Source organism: Culex quinquefasciatus, chromosome 2, assembly GCF_015732765.1.
Source record: "Culex quinquefasciatus strain JHB chromosome 2, VPISU_Cqui_1.0_pri_paternal, whole genome shotgun sequence".
NCBI classification, from domain to species: Eukaryota; Metazoa; Arthropoda; class Insecta; order Diptera; family Culicidae; genus Culex; species Culex quinquefasciatus.
In genome coordinates this window covers 131,121,026-131,136,965 of record NC_051862.1, presented here as the reverse complement: position 1 = coordinate 131,136,965, position 15,940 = coordinate 131,121,026, and the positions used below count along the sequence as shown (strand labels likewise).

General features: G+C 33.8%; 1 protein-coding gene and 1 long non-coding RNA gene across 13 annotated transcripts in view; both read right to left on the bottom strand.

Moving 5' to 3' along the window:
* The window catches only part of LOC6031957 (kinesin-like protein KIF21B), a 115,466-nt gene that overhangs the window by 42,086 nt on the left and 57,440 nt on the right, over positions 1 to 15,940 (bottom strand). The gene's annotated exons all lie outside the window — the stretch shown is intronic.
* LOC119766688 lies at positions 13,935 to 14,211 on the bottom strand. Its single transcript, XR_005277063.1, has 2 exons — positions 14,078 to 14,211; positions 13,935 to 14,024 (listed from the first exon to the last, which is right to left on the bottom strand). It is a non-coding gene; the product is annotated as an uncharacterized LOC119766688 (long non-coding RNA).

The window sequence follows — 15,940 nt, the reverse complement described above, 5'->3', positions numbered from 1 at the left end:
CTCCGATTTGGCCAGCTTTCGAACGCAACTGAAGAATTGCAAGGAAACTTGCAATTTGAAGGTTTCGTTCCAGCTTGGTCGAAGAGGAGAATGTCGCTTGTTGACGGAATCTTTACAAGATCACCAAACTTTTGTTGGTTATTTGAAAACCACAAACACAATTTCTACACGTATGAGACCAAGAATGCTCGGCCATTCAAGGCGGTCTTGAAAGGTCTCTCCAACGACTTGTCGGTGGATGAGATCAAAAACGAACTTAAGGTGTTGCTTGGCTTTGCTCCATCCCAAGTAATACCGATGAAGAAAAAATCAAACGGGAATATTTCTCGCTTTGGTTTGACTTCACAATTTTATCTGATTCATTTCAACAGAAATGAAATCAACAATTTGAAACTTTTGGACAAAGTTCAGTTTTTGTTCCATGTACGGGTAAAGTGGGAGCATTTTAAGAAACATGGCGGTAATGGCCAGAATCTGACCCAGTGCCGGCGTTGCCAGGCATTCGGTCACGGTACTGATCATTGCGCCATGGTTCCAAAATGCATGGTTTGCGGGGATTCTTCTCACGACAAGGACAATTGTCCCGTGAAAGAAGTCACCCAATTTAAATGTGCAAATTGTGGTGGAAATCACAAATCAAATTTCTGGGATTGCCCCATCAGAAAAAGGTTTTGGATTCTCGTGCTAAGCATCAGCCGAAATCCAAACCGAAATTTTCTCAAAGTCAGGTTGTACCTGCATCTTTAAATCAAACGTTCGTGCTGTCTCACTCGAACAATTCTAGAAATACCCCTACCGTGGAAAAGTTAGGTAACAACAATGGCATTTCTTATGCTAACGTCGTTTCGGGTTCATCCACGAATTTTAAATCCTCTACCAATCTTTCTGAAATTGGGCAGGTACCTCAAATCTCATTTGAAAATTTTTCTGCTGGCAACGCTTTGGGATCTTCTGATCTCGGCGATGTTACGTTTGAAAAATGACTTTTTGCAAAACTCACTGTTTGGTTTGATTCAAACAATGAGTAATGCTACATCCATGATGGAAGCAATCCAGATTGGATTAAAATTTGCGAATGATGTTGTTCTTACCCTGAAGTTTAATCATGGATCTAAGTAATTCCATCAATATTATGAATTTTAATGCTCGCTCTTTAAAAGCGAAAGAAAATGAATTTTTCAACTTTTACGAGTTCATAACGTGCATGTTGCTGTTATAACCGAAACATTTTTAAAAACTGGCACTTATTTGAAAAGTGATCCAGATTATAAAGTTATAACTAATAACCGAATGAATCGAAATGGCGGTGGAGTTGCAATAGTTATCCACCGTAGTATGACTTATAGCACGTTACGTGACTTTAAGTTAAAAGTTATTGAAAGTTTGGGCATTGAACTTGAAACTTCTTTTGGGAAAATTATGATTGCAGCTGCATATTTGCCATTCCAATGCACTGGGGAAAATAAAAATTATTTCAAAGGGGATTTGAATAAACTTACTCGGCATAGATCTCGATTTTTGATCATCGGTGATTTTAATGCCAAACACCAATCTTGGAATAATTCAAAAGTAAATTCCAATGGTAAAATTCTGTTCAGAGATTGCACTTCTGGTCTTTATTCGGTTTTATACCCGAATGGGCCAACTTGCTTTTCTTCTGTTAGAAATCCATCAACAATTGATTTGGTGTTGACAAATCAAAGTCAGTATTGTGGTCCTTTAGTGACTCATGCTGATTTTGATTCTGATCATCTTCCAGTAACTTTTTCACTTTCTCATGAAGCAGTTACCAGACCCAATAGTTCTGTGTTTAATTACCACAAAGCTAATTGGGACAGGTATCAGCATCATATTGAGAATAATTTAAATCATGATTTTGTTTTAGAAACCAAAGCTGATATTGATTCAGCCTTGGAATCTTTAACTAATGCAATTTTGGATGCTAGGAATATTGCTATTCCTAAAGTCCAAGTCAAATTTGATTCTCCCATTATTGATGACGATCTTCAGCTTCTGATTCGTCTGAAAATGTTCGCCGAAGACAGTATCAACGTTCTCGTGATCCTGCACTGAAGCGAATTCAAAAGATTTGCAAAAGGTTATTGACCACAGATTCACTCTCCTGCGAAATGAAAAGTTCGCAAGAGATGTCGAACAAATTAAACCTTATTCCAAACCTTTTGGAAACTTTCAAAGGTTCTTAAGAAACCTCAAAACCCATCCCTTCTTTAAAAGATGGTGATAATATTCTATTAACTAATGGAGAAAAAGCTCAAAACTTGCTCAGCAGTTTGAGAGTGCTCATAATTTCAACTTGAATGTTTTGAGTCCTATTGAAAATCAAATTTCAATAGAATTTCAGAATATTGTTGAACAAGAATTTTCATCAGATGAAGTTTTTAATACGGATCTGAATGAAATAAAATCTATTATCAAAAATTTAAAAATATGAAAGCCCCTGGTGAGGATGGCATTTTTACATTTTAATTAAAAATTACCAGAAGCAACTTTAAGTTGCTTGGTCAAAATTTTCAACAAATGTTTTGATTTGGCATATTTTCCCAGTAGTTGGAAAAATGCCAAAGTAATTCCGATTTTGAAACCGGATAAAAATCCTGCTGAAGCCTCAAGCTATCGGCCCATTAGTTTGCTTTCATCTATTAGTAAATTATTCGAAAGAATAATTCTTAATAGAATGATGACGCACATTAATGAAAATTCAATTTTCGCTGATGAGCAGTTTGGATTTCGCCTTGGGCATTCAACTACTCATCAGTTGTTGAGAGTTTCAAATTTAATTCGAAGCAACAAATCTGAGGGCTATTCTACTGGCGCTGCTCTTCTAGACATAGAAAAAGCATTTGACAGTGTTTGGCATAAAGGTTTGATTGCGAAATTGAAAAGGTTTAATTTTCCGATTTATATCGTGAAAATTATTCAAAATTATTTGACGGATCGTACTCTGCAGGTATGTTATCAGAATAGCAAATCTGATCAACTACCTGTACGTGCTGGCGTCCCTCAAGGAAGCATTTTGGGTCCAATTTTATACAATATTTTTACTTCTGACTTGCCTGATTTGCCCCCAGGATGTCAGAAATCACTTTTTGCTGATGACACAAGCATCTCCGCCAAAGGCAGAAGCCTTCGTGTCATCACAAGAAGATTACAAAAAGCTTGGATATTTTCAATTCTTATTTGAAAGAATGGAAAATTACTCCAAATGCTGCAAAACTCAACTTATTATTTTCCCTCACAAACCAAGGGCTGATTTTCTTAAACCAAAAGTCATCACATTATAAAGATGAATGAGGTAAATTTAAAGTGGGAGGATCAAGTGAAATATCTTGGACTTGGTTTTGACAAAAACCTTACTTACAAGGATCACATTGAAAGTATCCAGGTTAAATGTAACAAATATATTAAATGTTTGTATCCACTTATAAACAGGAATTCTAGACTTTGTCTCAAGAATAAACTGTTAATTTATAAACAAATTTTCAGACCTGCCATGCTTTATGCTGTGCCGATCTGGACAAGCTGTTGCTTAACCAGGAAGAAAAAACTTCAGAGGATTCAGAACAAAATTCTGAAAATGATTCTGAAACTTCCTCCCTGGTTCAGCACCAGTGAACTTCATCAATTAGCCGAAGTTGACACTTTGGATGTTATGTCCAATAAGATAATTGATGCATTTCGACAAAAATCATTGCAGTCTTCAGCTGCATTGATCCGCTCTTTATATAGTTTATAAGTTAGTTTTAAGGTATCCCTTTTCCCTTTTGTACATGTAGGACCTCCTACATTTGAAATCACTGAATAGCGAAAGCTACAATATTTCATGAATAAATGAAAGTTGCTAGTATTTAAAATTGAGGTGAAAAGTCATCGTTTGTGATTGGACACTCAATAATATTTTAACTGAATGAATGTACATGGAAAAGAAATTTGAATAAATATAAATTAAAAAAAAAAAAAAAAAAAAAAATCTAACATTGCTGAAATTTCCAGCCTGCGATTTTTTGCGTTTTCGGAGATATGCCATTTTGAACATTAACATTTTATCAAAATTTGCTGCAATCTACATATGCGCCCGTTTATTTCACTTGCTTTGCTACCTACTTCGTGGGCATCGGCGCTTCAAAAATCAATACCTGGTATCAAGAAGTTCGAAATGACTTTATTGGAATTTTCTGTTGCCTACATTTAAAATTGAGTACCTTAGTCAAAATAAGGTATTCGTACCGAAGTTTCTCAAGCGAAACTGGAGAATCTCAGTTTGATACCGGAAAAAGTATTCATCAAAATGTTGACTTAGCATGATGAATTTCTGCGATCAATCCATGAAACTGATCCACATTTAAGTTCTATGTTGGTTAGTACAAAACATCATAAAAAGTACCTTTAACATATCCTGAAGCTGTCACAAACTCTATAATCAAATGAATTTTAAGAATATGGTTAGTATTTTATTGTTTTACTTCATAATTAATATTTTGAATAAAATTATTTTTTCTGTTATTTGATTTAACAATTAAAATTTTCGCAATTTATGCCCGTAAGGGTGGGGGGGGGTCTCAAGTTATATGGCATGGACTCACAAAAAGAAACACACATCAGTAAATAATAAATATTTGACTTAAAATGAATTTATTACGCTTAACAACATTTTGTTGGATGGAAGGAGGAGAGGGGGGGGGGTGTGAAAGAAAGTGGAGGGAGGGGTTGTGTCCTTAAAGTGGGGATGTATTAGCTTATCCATAATTTAATAATGTAAACTTGCAATACAATATATATGCAATTCTGTTGCACTTGCAAATGTACTGCCCACCATTGAAAAAACGGCTAATATCCAATTTTGGCAAAAACGAGATAATAGCACCAGATGGTAGAGGATGTTTCAACGCATCTTCTGGAACTTGAATTTCACTGAAATAGTGTTTAGACTTGGCTGCCGATGCGAAAAACCAAACGGCTAATATGCCACTCTTATGGAAAATTGCCTTGACGGAGATTTTGTGACAAACACTAAAACGCGTTTTTCTCGGAATACTTGATTTGGCATAATAGCCGAATTTTCAATTATGGGCAGTGTATGAAAAGACTATTTATTATAAACAATCAACTATTGAAAAACATGAAAAGTCATAAAAATCGACGTATATCATTTCAATACCATACAATTACCCAAATTTGTATGAAAAAAACATTTAAAAAGCAAAAAAATAATTTGGCCGCCTGTTTGTATGGAGATGGCCCATAGTGCGACGACCACCCAGCCAAAGACGTCATCCGTCGGCTTCTCTTGTTGGTTCGAAATGGTCAATGACCACTTGAAATTATCGCCAGCTTATGCAAGCAATTATTTTTCGGTATGGTATAATGTAATTTGAATAAATAATTTTATTAAGGTTCTTCAGAAGTTTATGAGTTTCATTTCTAAAAAATGGCAATTTCTAAACACAGTCAAAAGCTTGTCACGGTTATCGATAATGCGTTTAAAAGCTCTAAATTTATCTGTATCATAAACAAAGTTTCATGTCCATCTATGCAAATTAAATCATGTCATTATCGTTTCGATCAGCAACGTGACATTCGATCTGCATAAACACGAAACTAAAACATATGCTAACTCAGTTTTGTAAAATTCGGCAACGGCATTTCGTCGTAAAGAGAACGGTCGTGTGCCAATAGGTTCGCTAAATTTAAAAAAAAGCAAATGTAACTCAATCTGCACATTCTACGTCCAACGTGACTTTTTATGTTGAAACGGCGGCGACCAACCAATTGGCAAATTGACTTTGAACGCAAAACAACACACGCGGTTAAACGTTTTCCCGTTGAATATTTCATGAGCCTGCGGCGGTGTAGAATCAATTTAAAACCGATCAAAGTGGTAAATACACGTCAAAACTATATAGAAACCTGGACACGACACGACGTAAAGTTGGAACCAATTTTCCGCGCATCAAGCTGCTCTCCCGAGCGCTTCTGAGTAGTTTTGACTTTCGTTTGACCAAAAACGCACAAAGATTAATTACACCACTTTGCTGCGACCAATGAATTAAACAATGATCGTCCACGATATCACTCGGCGGCTGAGATACTATAAAGCAAATAAAGATAAAACTCTTAAATGTTTTGTGAATGGATACAACTTTATTGGGGGTGTTTTTTTCTGGGTTGCTTTCGCGGCTTATTTTGGTGCCACTTTCTTGAGGTTTATCACTATCGCAGTTTATTGAGAAAAAAAACACATGAGCTGAAATAGCACGATTAACCTTGGAAAATATCATGTAAACCATATACACACCCAACCGGCGGTCGCATGATTTTGATGCATGTCAGCATGAAAGTATATCAGAATCTGCATGAAAACTGTCCTCATGCATTTTTTGCGATATAGGGGTATGACATTTTTGCCCATTACCGCCAATTATCGACATTACCGACGGCAGATTGATTGTATTGCAGAAAAAAAAACCTTAACAGAACGAGGATTGAACCATCAACTTCTAGGTTGCTGATCCGACACGCTACCACCGCGCCATGGACGCTTGATGAATGGTGAGGGACAGAGCGCGAACATAATGTTCTCTCTAGATTGTTGCTCGGGGACGCGACAGCATTCTATGTGTTGGTGAGAACTGCAGATCGCTGACGTGTTTACACGCGGGCAAAAATGATCTATGGGCTTGCTGCAAAAAAATGTAATAAAATATAACATTTTCTGCAGCAAATTCACTGTTGCAGATTTTGAGATATATTTTTCGTTTGGGTGCATGTGAGTAAAATCTCTCTGAAATCTTTCAGTACACGTTTCTTTGTGTTTTTTTTGTTTTCTGCTTGAAATATTGTTAACAAACAATGAGTCGATTGAGGGAAGTGAAACCACGCCGATGCTGTGCAGGATTTTTCGTGTTTTCGGCGTCATGTGTTGAAAGGTCACTGCTCATAATTGAAAATTCGGCTATAATGCCAAATCAAATATTCCGAGAAAAACGCGTTTTAATGTTTGTCACCAAATCTCCGTCAAGGCAATTTCCCATAAGATTGGCATATTAGCCGCATCGGCAACCAAATCTAAACACTATTTAAGTGAAATTCAAGTTTCAGAAGATGCGTTGAAACATCCTCTACCACCTGGTGCTAATATCTCGTTTTTGCAAAAAGTGTATATTATCCGTTTTTCAATGGTTGGCAGATCAGTATACTAGTAGTTTATGCAACAAGTTGCAAAAAGAGGATTTTTTCGGCACGAGTCGTACATTTATCTGACGAGGTTCACCGAGTTAGATAAATACGACGAGTGATGAAAAATCAAGTTTTGCAACGAGTTCCATACAACGTTTTTTGCAATTCCGGAAAACATCCTTTGGACAGAATTATAGGACAAATGTCCATGCATTGAGTCAATGAATCATTCAGATCAAAAAAAAATGTTGAAAAGTATAACTTTTCCTAACAAGTGCTGAAAAGTTCAACTTTTCAGCATCCATTTCAGTGCTACTATTCGATTCTGTTATTTTTGGTTCAGAAAAGTAGGCTGTTTCGTCGTTCAAGAATGACAGGAAAAGTAAGTAGTTTCACGACGGAATTGCAAAAAATATTTTTCTGCAATGATTTGTGAGTTCAATTTGTGCAGTGATAGCAAGCGAAATTGTGTTTGAAACAAAAAAGTGTAATGCTAATTGTTTAGTATAATCAAAGAAGTTCTTCTTATATTCAGGGTTGTTACGGAAAAGTCGAGAAAAAATCCGCGCCAGATCCGCGCCGACCCCAAAACCCAATCCGCGCGAAATCCGCGCCATATAAAAAAATCGCGACAAACATAGAAGAGAGTAACATAATGAATGATATTTTAAACGAAAAAAGAATAATACAGAAGGCATTTGGATAGTACCGTTGATCAGTTGTGGATTCATATCGCACCTGTACCAAATGGAATCTTTTTTGCCATTTCTGAAACAATATTAGCATTTTTTACAACACTTTAAATATCGTTGCTTTAAAAACAAATTCAGAAAAAATAATGAAATTCGAATTTTTTTAATAATTAAAGCCATAAAATAAATCACCAAATTATAAAATCTAGGTATTTAGTGCTTGATAATTCTCGCCAAAACTTTACTCTGGAAAATCGAAACACGAAATTTCTATTATTTTCTTCTCTAAATTTCTCTAAACTAAAATATGACTCCGAAAATGATCCGAACTATGAAAATGGCAAAAAAATAATTTAATAATTTAATAATTTGATAATTTAATAATTTAATAATTTGATAATTTGATAATTTAATAGTTTAATAGTTTAATAATTTAATAATTCAATAATTTAATCATTTAATAATTTAATAATTTAATAATTTAATAATTTAATAATTTAATAATTTAATAATTTAATAATTTAATAATTTATTAATTAAATAATTTAATAATTTAATAATTTAATAATTTAATAATTTAATAATTTAATAATTTAATAATTTAATAATTTAATAATTTAATAATTTAATAATTTAATAATTTAATAATTTAATAATTTAATAATTTAATAATTTAATAATTTAATAATTTAATAATTTAATAATTGATTAATTTAATAATTTAATAATTTAATAATTTAATAATTTAATAATTTAATAATTTAATAATTTAATAATTTAATAATTAAATAATTTAATAATTTAATAATTTAATAATATAATAATCAAATAATTTAAAAATTTAACAATTTTATAATCAAATAATTTAATAATCTAATAATTTAAAAAAAAATTATAATTTGATAACTTAAGAGCTTTCCTTAAAAATTAAAAAATAACAGAAATCAATTGTAACATTTTCGTAATTTTTCAATTTAATAATTCGTACTTTTTTACGTTTTTTAAGTCTGTAAGTTTTGACAATTTCAAATTATGAATTTTAATTTTTTTATTATTTGAATATGTAAATTCTGAAATTTCAAATGAAACATTTCCATTCGAGCAGTTTTTGCTTTTTTCTACAATGTAATTTTTATGGAGCGAAATGTCAAAAACTGCTCGACTGTGGGTGCTCTATTGGGAGTAGAATCAATTCTACCTGAATCAGAGTGGCAACAGAATTTTTGTTTTTTTTAATAAACCAAAAATTTAAAAATTTAAATTTTTATATTGAAAAACATAGAAAATCTAAAAAGTTTCATAGCTTCAAATTTTTAAAATTCTGTAATTTTTCGAATTTTGTTCTTTTGATTTTAATAAAATTTGATATTTATTTAAATAGTAAGGCAGATGTTTTAAAAATAATGAGTTGTAATGTTATGTTGAATTTATATAACAAATCTCAATACATTAAAAAAATCGCTTCTTGAAGATTATTTCGAAGTTTCATATTAAGAAAAAACAATCAATAATTTTTAGAAGAAAATTTTCTTCATTAACAACTTCTTAGAAACTGATATTTTCGCACTCAACGAAAAAGAATTAATTTATTTAATTCCTAATAATATTTTTCTTTGTAATTTGAAAGAAATTCTATCGTTCTCAATTATTTTGTTTATCAAATTGATATCCGCGCGAAATCCGCGCCTGAGTAAAATTAGCCAGCAAATCCGCGCCAGATCCGCGCGATACGCGCCATCCGCGCCATCCGCGCGATCCGCGCCGTCCGTAACAACCCTGGAATTTTTGTTTTTTTTTAATAAACCAAAAATTTAAAAATTTAAATTTTTATATTGAAAAACATAGAAAATCTAAAAAGTTTCATAGCTTCAAATTTTTAAAATTCTGTAATTTTTCGAATTTTGTTCTTTTGATTTTAATAAAATTTGATATTTATTTGAATTGTAAGGCAGATGTTTTAAAAATAATGAGTTGTAATGTTATGTTGAATTTATATAACAAATCTCAATACATTAAAAAAATCGCTTCTTGAAGATTATTTCGAAGTTTCATATAAAGAAAAAAAAACAATCAATAATTTTTAGAACAAAATTTTCTTCATTAACAACTTCTTAGAAACTGATATTTTCGCACTCAACGAAAAAGAATTAATTTATTTAATTCCTAAAAATATTTTTCTTTGTAATTTGAAAGAAATTCTATCGTTCTCAATTATTTTGTTTATCAAATTGATATCCGCGCGAAATCCGCGCCTGAGTAAAATTAGCCAGCAAATCCGCGCCAGATCCGCGCGATACGCGCCATCCGCGCCATCCGCGCGATCCGCGCCGTCCGTAACAACCCTGTATATTATACTTCGTTGCTCGGGAGGCACGACGTCGTGAAAATTATTGTAATATAATATGAAATTATGTTTAAGGGTGCACAGCAACCAAGGAAGTTGTTGTCTTCTTATTCAAAATTTGTCAACCTTACGGACCCAATCCGGCAAGATTCTGATTGTAAAAAAAGCTAAACTTTGATGTAAATAACTTTGATGACAGTTATTTAAGGGATGATGACAGTTATTTAAGGGATGGTTGATGTGTACCGTTAAGTGTTCAAAGTAAAATTACGGTAAAAAAGTCCTTTCTATATCATCGTTGATCGATATAGACACTCTGGCGGTTTATTTCGTGTGTGTGTGTGTGTGTGTGCAACCAACCAAATGGGACCACGCGGTCGCTTCTTACAAATTGAGTTGTTTCCATGTATTTTTTTTTTAGATCTTCATTCTATACATGCAAATAACTCGCATAGGCATTTGGAAGGTGTTAGCTCTGCCGAGCTTCGGTGACCCATTTCTACGCTGGCTAGCCGAGCGCGAGGTACTTCAGCTTTATCGACAAGCCCCGCCCTGAAGAACGTTTGCATCAATCGGATTCAAACGTTATTTAGAACTTCCGAACCCTTGTCAAATGGACAAGAACCCAGCGCATATATAGTTGATAGTAACAGTATTCCTAATTCCAGTCATAGCTCACCAAGTCGCGATGGCCTATTGGTTAGCATTTTTGCTTACCAATCCAAAGGACGGGGGATCGAACCCCGACTCGAGCGACTTTGATTTTTCGTTCATGTTCAGAGTTTCAAGATTTATATTTCCTATACTTTCTCGTTGGGAGCAGATGGGAATCGAACCCAGAACCATTCGCTTACAAAGCGAACACCGTAACCAGTCAGCCACGGCCGCTCCCTAGGCACTCTGGCGGTTTATTTCGTGGTGCAAAACTAAATGCTTTTAAATATTGAAATAACTGTGCGAGTTTTTTAGTGTGTTAATTAGAAATACCTTCCCATAGCATCGTAGCTCGGAGGGCTCGGCGACGGGTTTCTTATGAAAGTCCTCCCCATAGCATCGTAGTTCTTGAGACATCGAAAAGCCAGCTTGAAAGAGATGCTGTGGATTCAACGGTCTCATGTTGTGTCAACAGGTATATAGCGGAAGGCTGTGTGCTTGATGAGTCTGGAACTTCAACTATCGGACTAACATTCCTCCCTTTTGTTGAACTGCAGGCTTCTTGGGAGGGCGCCGGTATTGACTAATAAAGAAGGGCTCTTCAGAGGTTAAACAATGAACGATGGTTGACTCCCACTGATCCTTATTGATTCATTGTTTAACTTCAGCTGATCTGTCAATAACGGAGTAGCAGCTCTTTCATTCCTTAAATCGAATTAGGGGAACTATACCCTTTTTCAACCTATTTCTATTATCGGCCTAGCAGTACTTTGATCATGAATTACAGCTTTCATAAAGTATTTTTGACTCTTCCAAATTAATAAATAATTCAAATAAAAGTGAGCAAGCAACTCTCCATTGTTGATACATCCGAAAATGTGATTCAATAGCGGAAAACGGCAAAAGTGATGAGAATTGGTCGAACGACTTAGAGCAGGCCTGCCCAACGTCCGACCCGTGAAGCTATTTCATCCGGCCCGCGACGGCTTTTCTACATAGTTCTTCGATCGGCCCTTGAAGCTGTTCATGACATATTCAATGAATAAATTGAGTGCCTTTAGGCTGGTACAAATTTAATTTAAAGTTTTTGTCCCCCTCCCTTCAAAGTTGGCCGAAAAATCAGGAGCAAAAAAATTTTTTTTCAAAAAACTTCAAAATTTTTATAAAAATTTAAGTGCAATTAGTTAAAATCAATTTAAAATGAATTCCCCTGCGTTTAGAATCATTTTTAGCATGTTTGGGTTGATTAAAAAATCTTTTGAATTTAGATCTCTGGGGGTAATATGAACACCCCTATGGGGTAATTTGGACATGCCTTGTGGGGTAATTTGGACATACCTTGTGGGGTAATATGAACATCTTTTGAGGAGTAATTTGGACACATGTTGAAGAATAAGTTTAACATTAGATTTTTTGAGCATGTTTTTTATCCTTCAACCTGGTTTTGTAATTGCTTTATATTTTGAAGTGTTGTTTTGCTCACAATATTTCATCAAAGGTTTAAATAATGATTTTGTGATAGAACTATAATTCAATAGGAAGATAACAAATAATTCAGTGTAGTATACATAATTTAATCATTAATACTGAAATGATTTAAACATTTATTTTGGATTAGGCACAAGTATAGTTTTTAGTGATTAAGGTATCGTTTATGTTTATATAAATCAATCTTTATACAGAATTTATTAGCCCGAAAAAACATTTTTTTTTAAATTTTACATTCTGTAGCCCTTCAAATTTAAATATTATTGTAAACCAGCATAGAAATTAGAAATGTCAAAAAAATTAATTAAAAGCAATTAACATTAGAGTCTTGTTGAACGCCAAATGTACAGTAATCAGATTTTTATCAATTCGAATATTGGAATAAATTTATCTAAATTAAAAAATATGGGTTTTGTGAAAGTTCTCATTGCTCACATTCCGTTTTGATTGTTTTGACATATTAAATCCCTCTAAATTTATCTAAATCGCTTTAAAAACTCATCCAACCATGAAAGTTACTTTTTTGTTGTCTGACAGGTAGACTTTCAGGTATGTCCAAATTACTCCACAAGCCATGTCCAAATTACCCCCATAGCATGTTCTATCATAAATTGCAATTTTTGATGATAAAAATGGATAAAATGCACAATTTTTATACGTACATATCTCAGGCATCGTCCAAGCAACCCCCTTAAACATAAAATGTCCATGTCCATGTGTTTTTTTGCCATATAACCCCTGCAAAACCTTATTTCCTAGCCTTCAAATATTAGAATTTAAGGCAGTGCCAACCGACCTTTGGAAACTTTTACATATTACACCAAAACTACTTAACCTATTCCAACTTTTTTGGTTTGTCCATACTAGTAGGCCATTACTAGTACTAGCCTTATCACTTAAATTGCCGTTTTCACTTTATATCCGAAGAAAACGTGATTTTTAAAGGGGTGTCCAAATTACCCCCCCTGTCCATATTACCCCAAACTCCCCTACTATCGCTAAAGTTTTTTTTTTCGCTAAAATTTTTATTTTCGTCAAATTTTACATTTTTTGAAAACTTTTATTGCAAAACAACTGAACTAGTGTAAAATACATTTTATAACACTTTTTCCAGGCAAATGTTGAAACTATGCCATGTTATTTAAATATTTTTTTTATTTTTTTTTTTTGCCAACCTCCCCCCCCCCCTCCCTCTCGACTCCTCCCAGAGCCGAGGGACAAAAACTTTTAAAATATTTGCATCGGCCTTATTAAAAAAAAGCTTGAGATCAAATTTTCACATATTCGTTTGGTATTCTGACTAAAAATAATATTACCATAAATCGCACAAATGGAAAAGTTTCTAAGTGTCCATAACACAATCTGTTATTATTTTTTCTTTTGTTAAATGTGTTTAGATCTTTAGGATAATTTTGACCAATTTCGACGGGGTCATTATTTTGGCCATGAAACGGGGTCCTTAAGCTGAAATTATTCTTAAAAGTTGAAATTTTAAAAGTTGATTTTTTTAAATTATTTGATATACCCCCTAAGGAACTTTGCTAAAATTGGCTAGAACTATGGTGTTGAAACGAGCGGCTAAAGAGTGACGGGCACCAGTTTTCTGAGCTGAACGAAATGAAACTTCCTTCCATTTTCCGTACGCTAAAAAGCTATATTTTCTTAATTAATAACAAATAAAGTTCACAAGATACAATTTACTCACAACTTCGGTGTCTTTTCACAGCTGGAACGGATTCTCGTTCCCAGCTGCGCCCGTGCTCCCGCTTGCTTCAGTTTGTTTTCAACTTCTGATTCTTGCCAAGCGACAGCACGGGCACCTGACAAAGCAACACAAACAAAGACCAATGACGTTGAACAGGGGGCTGCTTCGGACGCGCTCCGTCGCAACATATGGGATTATTTTGACCAATTTCGTCGAGGTCATTATTTTGGCCATGAAACGGGGTCCTTAAGCTGAAATTATTCTTAAAAGTTGAAATTTTAAAAGTAGATTTTTTTAATTATTTGATATACCCCCTAAGGGACTTTGCTAAAATTGGCTAGAACTATGGAATAATTTTGATCAATTTCGTCGGGGTCATTATTTTGGCCATGAAATGGGGTCCTTAAGTTAAAATTATTCCAAAAAGTTGAAATATTGAAAGTTGATATTTTTAATTATTTGATATACCCCCTAAGGGAATTTGCTAAAATTAGCTAGAACTATTGGATAATTTTGACCAATTTCATCGGGGTCATTTAAAATTCATCCGATAAAATTAACTTTTAAAAAATGATTTTTTTTTATTTTGATATATTCCCTAAGGGAATTGATTAATTCATTGAGAATTTTTGAAATGTGAATAACAAAAACTGTTATTATTTTCACAGAGCCAGGAAGTCGGAGCTGACGTTGAAGTTCGAGTTGGAGTGAGACCTCGGAGACGGCATCGGATTCAGCTAGTTTTCAGCAACTTTTACTTGGAGTCGGAATCGGTGAAGTCGGGTATTTTTGGAGAGCTGAAGTCGGCGTATCCTGCATCCAGAGTCGGAGTTGTCTTCAAAGTATGGATTAAAAGTCGCTTGGAGGTACCCGACTCTGCAGCCCTGACTAGTACAGAGGAGTTATGGCAACTGCAGATTTATTTGCATATTACAAATAAACCAAAACAATTTTTTTTGTTATGGAGACATACCAGTTCAATAACATTTTTTGTTATTATGCTGCTCCACCTCTCCGCTCAAAATAACAAATCTTGTTATTCCTTCATGATTCCTTCTGCGTTATTGGTTTGTTATTGCAATAACAACATAATAACAATTTAAGTTATTCTTCGGACAAATCTTTGTTATTGGTTTTTGTTATTTTAACAACTAATCCGATCATCCCAATCAGTGTTGAAAATCTGGCGACTATGATTAATTTTGCGATTAATCGCTGCCTGTTACACCCCACGAATAAGACTGCTGAGAATAGTCTTTATTCTCAAATTGCCACGACTAGCTGTCATTCGTCAAGAGTGCTGTCGATGATTGTAACAACCCATGACTGCTGGCAGTAAAGGGGCAAGATTGGATCTTGATCGCAGCAAGTTGATGACTAAACCCAATCATTCAAATTTTTATTCGTCTCTGCCACACCCAGCGATCAAGTGGCAGTCAGGAAAAACGAGATCAAAGCATACTCAGAGGGCCTTTCTTCAGGCAATCATTATTCGCTCGAAGAGATTTTTTTTCAACCTTGATCCCAATAACATAATCCGATCTTCTCACAACATCAAAAAATGACCTTCTTAAGTTATTTCTGTCTGCTCGGGTTTTATCATGCTTCCTTGACTTTTTTATAAAAGGAAATTAAGCTTTAATGAGGTAGCAACGACGTATTAAATTTTAATGTTTCAATTATCAATTTTATCAGGGTATTTATTTGCAATCGATAAATACAATTAAACTAAACCAAATGAAAATTAATCACAAAAAAAAATCAAAAAAGATTGTTACTTTTGTTTTTTTTTTTTTAATTGAGATCTATGTATCCTATTTGCAACACTTGTTTATTTGTTTGTTAACTTTGAAGAACACAATA